Source organism: Nannospalax galili, unplaced genomic scaffold (genome assembly GCF_000622305.1).
Source record: "Nannospalax galili isolate Female #2095 unplaced genomic scaffold, S.galili_v1.0 scaffold565, whole genome shotgun sequence".
Classification (NCBI taxonomy): Eukaryota; Metazoa; Chordata; class Mammalia; order Rodentia; family Spalacidae; genus Nannospalax; species Nannospalax galili.
In genome coordinates, this window is record NW_008352729.1 from 91,743 (window position 1) to 99,739 (window position 7,997).

A 7,997-nucleotide genomic window follows, 5' to 3' on the forward strand; every position below is an offset into this window, starting at 1 on the left:
TTATAAGAAAAAAGTTGTCATGAGTATGATTCAATTACTATTTTCTTATACTCTATGCTTTTGGTATTGTCGATCTTAAAAGATCTTTTGTAGTGGATCGATTTTGTATTGCCTTATTAAGAATAAATCCTTGTCATACCATTCTTTACACTCTCCTTTCATGGAAGTGTCTTTAATGCAAACTGATTAAATATTAGCTAGTTTTAATCATACTGTAAATTTTGGTTATAGTTAGCTTTGAGTACAAATGAAATGCATAATTCTCTTACCCATCATCTGTTAGTTTGAAACCCAGTTAGGAATATTTGCCATAATGAAAGATAAAAGGCATTTCTGAAAATGCTGTCCTCAAGTAAAAGACCTTATGCCAGCATCAAAATACGTGGCTCTGTTCAGCAGCCCAGCGCTTTCTGAGATGAGATATCCATATATATAATATATACGGGGTGTGTGTGTGTGTGTGTGTGTGTGTGTGTGTGTGTGTGTATGTGAAGTACTGTTGGCTTTCAACGTTTCATTTGTATGCACTTGTACTGAGTAAAATACGAAAGGGTTTAAATGCTATAAGCTTGTCTTAAATTTCATGGTCACATTTTATCCTGATCAGAATTTCATCAGGGTGTCAAGATTTTATTTTTAAAACTAGTTTGTCATAACATTGTGACTAACTACAGTATTTGTTGTATGGGACTATTGTGAAAGTGCAGACTTATTTTCAATACTAAGGGAACAATTATTTAAAGTAATAATTATTTACTGAACATCAAATTGACTTATAAGTAATTTCTCGTGTAAGCTAAAATTGTTAAATTACAGCATGGTTCCTATTGCTTAAGAATATAAATCAATTTTCAGAAATTATTACTTCAAGTCCAGGATGCAATTTATCTCTCTGTTTAGATATGTTTTGTATAAAATAAACATTTTTCCAAGCATATGTAAAACATCTCTAAACATTTAAAGGAGAATTGGTCATTTAAAACCTACTTCAAAGCTTACAAGAACACCTCAAAGTTTGTACATTACAGTAATATACTTAAGATAATTGTTCATTGCTATATATTTATAAATATATAGGTATAAATATGAAATACTTAGTAAATTCTCACAACAAATGGCAGGTTTATGTAAATGTTATTATGTCTCATGGTATTTAAAGAAAGGCTTAAAAGATAGTAAACGTTAAAATAAAAATAATTTAATAAGATTTATGAATAAAGATGAAAATGGATGGATATTTCCAGGATAGAAGGGATAATGAGAACTTTAAGCAAGCTCATTAAAGGTCTGAACAGGTTTATAGAGATACAGAGTTGTTATTAATTAATCCTCAGTCCACTCCTCTGGCTTGTACTACACGCCCAGTTACATATTTGGATTAAATGGATGCAAACAAGTATTGGGTTGCCTAGAACTACTGAAAGATGTCCTTCATGTTTCTCTGTATTATGCAAGTATTGCTTTTGGTACTTTCTTTTGCCACTAACAAGGTAGTTTGACCCAAGAGAAACTAGGCTTTACCTCTTTGAACCAGATGAATACAGTCAGAAGAAAACAGTTTCATTGAAACTTGGTCCAAATCCTGAGCAGTTTATTTCCTGTCTGTAGGTATGTGATATGATGCTTCACTTTCCCCTGAAAACTGTAAATCAGGGTACGGAGAACAGGAAAAGAAAGGAGACTGCTTCTGTTTGTAATAGAACAGCCTTCATTTGAGTCAGATGTTAAAAAAATTAGTTAAAATCCCTTTCCAGTGCTGTGCCTACTTAACCTGTGATGTTAAATCTCTTCCAGTCAATGTTTATTCAAGAATGTTTGGGTTTTTCATTTAGGTTTTATCTATATATTACATAGTAATTAAAAGTGCCAGACTGGTGCCACTGATCTTCTTGGATGGCTAATAACCATACTTAAAAGCACATACTAATCTGGTCAAAAGGATCTTAAAGAGATTGTTTTATTCCTTGCCCTTCAAGGTCGACTAAATCTCAAGGGACTACAGACATCTCCAGAAAGTCTTGTAGTTCTGATGAGTCACAGGTTATCTTGTTCAGGGAGGTCATGGAGACCCCACCAGGGGGATTCAAAGTGTCCAGTCTTTAAAGAGGAAAGTCAACAGAGAAGAAAAGTCTCCTCCATGCTTCTAAGCAAAGTTACAGCCAAACAGGACCTCCTGATTTATCCTCATGTAGATGGAACTGGTAAAATGAAAACCAAAGGAGTCAGGGGCTCCTCCCCAAAACCTGATGGTCACTCAGGGGTCATTCAACTGACCTTGAGTAAACAAAAAACTTGGTTGATTTTGACCAACTCTATGGTCTTAAACAACCTAAAGGAAAATATATTCAGGGATCAAAATAATCAGTATGTTACTTTTTTTTTTTTTTTTTTTTTTTGGTCTTTTTGAGACAGGGTCTCCCTGTAGCCCCAGCTGTCCTGGAACTCACTATGTAACCAGGCTGGCCTTGAACTCACAGAGATCCACCTGCCTCTGCCTCCCGAATGCTGGGATTAAAGGTGTGCTCCACCACGCCGGGCCAGTATATTACTTTTAAATCCTGAAATTATGGTCCCCAGACATTAGGCTTTAAAGTTCATATGAAGTATGTTTAGAAAGTTCTAAGATTTTATGCCACCAGCAGTCAAAAGGACAAGGCCCCTATTATTTTTATCAAAATTAAATGATGGCTCAATTTCTTCTCTCTCCCTGTCTAAAAGCCATTTAAGGGACTTAAACTGTGACTCGAGCCACTCCAACAGCTATCATAATGCCTGAGAAGAAGATCTTGAGTACAGCCGCCTCAGCCAAATGAAAATGAGGAGAAAGCCAATGCCTGGATGCTTTTGGAGCCCTTATCAAGAAATTCTAATGCAAATTCTAAGATATTTGAAATTCAGTCTGTTCTGACTCCTCCTGGTTCCCTGCCTGATCTTATGCGAATCTACTCTTGTCCTTACTTCTCCTACACAGACACCAGTCAAGGTCTTCCTTTTCTCTCTATAGCTATAAATTTGGGTCTATCAGGTAGATCCACTGAAGTACACCATTTTCCACACCACCTGCTTCCCTGTTCAGCATGAAAGAATTAAGAATGACTGAGGCCTCCATTCTCTATTGACAATTAGGGTCACTTCTTCAGAGGAAAAAGCAATGAGAACAGGAGGTGGAGATGGACCAGACAGTTTTAAAGTAAAGATCCCACAGGACAAATGACAACCTTCTTTCTCACCTGAGAGCTGGACATTCCTAGAGATGATAGTATCAGAAAAGGGAGGTATCCATGCTGTTTCAATGCATATCAATCCAGCATAGTCAATGAAAAATAAAATAGTCTTTCTAAAAAGGTACCTGGAATACTTAGGGCCACTGTCTAGCTAACAGGACCAATAGCCTTCATTCTATCAGTCCTCCTGGTGGGACTGTGTGTAATAAATAAGCTCAGTAAATTAATCAGAAACCAAGAAGAGACCATCAGGCTCCATGTGGTGAGTCAAGAATATCAGAGAGTTCCTCTTACATAAACATAAGGGAATATGTTGATGAAGAGGAAGGAACATAATGGAAATAGAAGAGCACATCAGATGGATGCCAAAAGCTATTGCAATGTGATGGTAACTGAGAATTTTGGAGCAGGAAAAGCCCTGAGGTAGAAATAGAGAGGTGAACAGGAAACTTCCCTGCCCCTTGTTGTGACCTGGGATGGAAGTCTTTGTTTTCCAAAGCTACCCCATTCCTGTAACTTTTGAGGCCCTAGGTTGCCTTATTTAACTACCATGTATATGCTGTGTACCTCTTGCTTACATTCCTCGCATGAGTATAAAAGCCCCCAAACACTTGAACAAAGAATTGACTCTTTTTATGGAATGATGCTTGTGCCAGCCCTGCTAGTGTGAAATTAAACTCCCCTCTCCATCTAACTTTGGCCATTGGTCTCTAATTTTTCCATCGCAATACCATATGATTCAGTAAGGGAATACTGAGTATAAGCCCAAGGGACATAAGACCACCACAGGGAGTAGCTATGTACATTTTCCTGTTGATGACAGTAAGTTAGAATGGTTGAGACATTTAATCAACCTAAATGTCTCTTAAGAATTGAATGAATAAACAAAATATGACATACACATAAAAAAGAAGGGAGTTTTTTTTTCATTTGTAGTAACATGGAGGAACATGGATAACACTATTTTATCTAGGAACAGAAGTATAAATATCCAAGGCCCTGCTCAAATGAGTAATCCCAAAGTGGATCGCAGAAGCAGATGGTATTGTGCTGTTTAAAAGGTGCTTAGGGGGAAGGAATTTAGTCAAAAAAGACAAAGATCAGATAGGCCTAAGTGGAACCATTCTACTGAACATTCTGCCACACAGGTGGTCAAAGGAGAAAATAATCATCAGTGCAACATAAGACTAGAGCATACATTGTCTTAAAACTTGAAATTGGGATAGAAAATATATGAATGTGTTATATCAAGATACCGTACCCTGAAAAAGAGCGCTGATGTGTATCTTAGGGAAACATTAATCAAGGCAGAAGATTTAAATAAACCAGTGATCAATAATGAAGCCACAAAAGGGTAAAAGTTCTACCTCATTTTTTTTTCCTTATCAGAAAGTAGTAGAAGAAATTATGGAGTTCGAGTTTCCTGTTCTTGATTCTGATTGTCAGAATATTTCTTGTAACCATGTTACATATGTATAAGACATATCAAATAATAAACTTACAAACTTACTGTTTATTGATTATTCAATTTTTTATTATTTATTTAGTGGTACTTAGAATTAAAATCATGACCTCTATCACACTTTGTTACTGAGCTACATCCACAGTCCATTTTTCAAAAAGAAAAAAAAAAATGAAATTGAAATATAGAAGCCTTAAGTGAGGAAAAGAATTCATTCCAAACACATTTGACCCAAAAAAACAATTGCAAATAAGAAAGAACAAAAGACTTCAGTTCAAAATAACACCTTATCAGATGGAAAGGTTGATTTATCACCATGTGGTGATAAAGGTGTAAAATTTGTAAACGTCATTTAGTCATTGAAAATAAAATTTGCCTTAACGTTTACTTAAAATACAATATGAATCTTTAAAGTCAATGTCTTATGAGATGTTTATCATTGTACATAAAAATAGATTAGCTGCTTTACTCAAGAAGACTGCAGTAACCAAGTGACCACCTAAATATTGCTTGTCATTAGATGGTGATTGATGGTGTTATTAGATGGTAAGACAAAGTTATTCATTGTTATATAAATATTTTAGTAGTTAGAATTCAACAAGATCAATACAAATTATATCACTCAAAATGGGCACATCAGAGCATGGTTCTCCAATTTTGAGAAGATGCCATTTTGGCCACCAGATGAAGATGCATATTGCTTAAATATAATTTTTTCATTTATCTGATCATATACTTAACATTCATATAAATTTATTACAGATTTTTATGGCCTGATCTATCATTCTTTCCCATTTTATTATATGGATGCCAGTCTATGTATGTAGAGGGTCTCTAGAAATTTAACACGAATGAACTTTTTGACTTTTTGACTGAGTCAGTTCTTGATGAGGAATTCCAGCAGCAACTAGGTGGACCTCCACGCTGTGTCAACTAAAGGCAGCTGGGGGTAATCACTGGGAACCCTAGCCTGTCAGTGGTGCTGTAGTCAGATATTAACCTGGTGTTCTCTCCTCCCCGTTGGTATAGATTTTGAATATTCGGTGAGTTGCTTTCTTCCTGGAAATTCTACATAACTTTCCAGCTTGAATGACTAAAAAGGAAACATGGACACCTCTCGTTATTTTGATCTAAGTATCTTTCTCTAGTTTGACAGATAATTAGGTCATTCTGGTCAATGTATATTTAGAAATAGGAGACGGATATTAAAGATGAACTGCTTTGAATCTACAATTATTTTTCTGATTTACTTTGAGACAGTTCACATTTTCCATTTTATTAAAGTATCATATACCCTGTCTAAAATGTAGTTATACCTGTGCATGGTGGAACATTCCACTAGTATCATTGTTGTGAACACAAGGGCAGGATGGCCACTGGCAGTTCATCAGCAGCCAGAGGTCCCATACTCCAAAAAATAAAATGGTTAAGGAGGTGGCTTCAGTGGCAGAGCGCTTCCTTTCCATGCAGAAGTCCTTAGGTTTAAAATCTTCAGTACAATACTGCAAAAATATGCTTACCCGTTTCTGATGTTTTCATTTCTTGGTAACAGAAGTCTAACAATATTTAGAAGATTTTGGGGAATGTCTCCATTTAAATCACTTGTTCGTTATGCTAATCCTTTGGCTGGCTGGGGAAAAATGTTTTCCTACAAAAAGAAAGTAACAAGGGAAAGGAATCTGTCCCAAGGGTAGTGGACATTTCTTTTTTAAGTAGCATCGTGTGCTCTGACAATAGAATATATATTAGAATGTTGCTGGCCTCCATTTCAAATAAAGGAAAATTCCTAAGTTTAGAAAAGCAAACTTCTTTATGAGTTTTGACCTATTATCAATCAGTGAAGGTAAGGATTATAGTTTACCTAAAAATACTAAACTGCTTTTGACTGGCATTGAAATCATGTGTACCTACTGTACATTTTTTTTTTGGTCTTTTTGAGACAGGGTCTCCCTGTAGCCCCAGCTGTCCTGGAACTCACTATGTAGACCAGGCTGGCCTTGAACTCATAGAGATCCGCCTGCCTCTGCCTCCCGAGTGCTGGGATTAAAGGCGTGCGCCACTATTTTTTAACATCAGTATTGGATGAAAGAATACAAAGTAACTTTTAAAATGTACAAATTTTATTTTTGTAGGTTTCCAAGTCTGTTTCAGATTGTATTACTGTTCCGGAATCTGATATTATTTGATCCTATGAGAACTAACCTTAAAATCATTTTTAATATAATAGATTAGTGCGTTAAGGATTATTGTCATCAATAGCATCATCAGTGTGCTAACATGTATCTATAGAATCACTGTTGACTGTTAAGTGTGTGTTTAAGTTTTTCAAATTTATGAGCTTTAGAGACCCTGTCTCATAAAAATCCAGCCATATATAACAGATCATGAAAATGTGGAATGAGCATAATTAAAAAGTTTAAAGCCTACTATTTAAACAGCTCCTGCTGGCTGGTAATTGAGATCCTTCATTTGTGAATCTAAAAATATTAGAGAAATATTAGCATGTCTTAATTTTCTCTAAAGATTTTGCAGTTGGAAATTCCTTTTGAATTCGTATAACTATATACCTGTTTTCATACTTCTTTAATTTTAATTCATAAATTTCATCACAGAAATATAAACACTGTATATCAAGTGCTTTAGTTGATATCCTAATATATACAACAAAGAGAATCTTGATTTCAGAGGTGATACCAGTTAAATAGATGTAATGTAGCTGAACAAAATCAAAAGTGTCTCGATTTACCTGAAATTTATAGTGAATTTATTTTTTAGATAAAATATTAGAAGTCACAAAAATCACAGAATTTAAAAGATGTGAGAAAGGTCATTTTAGCAAATTTGTACACGAGGGAATAGCTCAGTGTCAGATTGCTGGCCCAGCATGCAATAAAGCCTTGGGTTCTGCCTTGCAGCACAAACAAAAATGCAAAATATAAGTACTTGTCAGATAATTTTTGTTACAATATCTTTCTTTTTATGTTATTTTAAATGGGTAATTCCACAAATATGAAAAAGTTTATTCTTTTACAAACCAAATATTATAACATCCCACCAAAGAAAGAAATGAAAACAGAAAAAATATAGAAATGGTTTTTCTGCTTAGTAGGTATTTTTATCCCACCTGAAATTTACTTTTGAAATGTTTGTTACTGCTTAGACATCAAGGAGTAATAAATAAAAGTGGACACACGGAGCTCAGTTCAAAGCCTTAGGGAAAGAACAAATATGATATAAAGAGACAGGAGATGGACTTAAAAATAATCTGATTGAGGAAGCCAGATGTTGAGGATAATGTTTAACTAAATTTA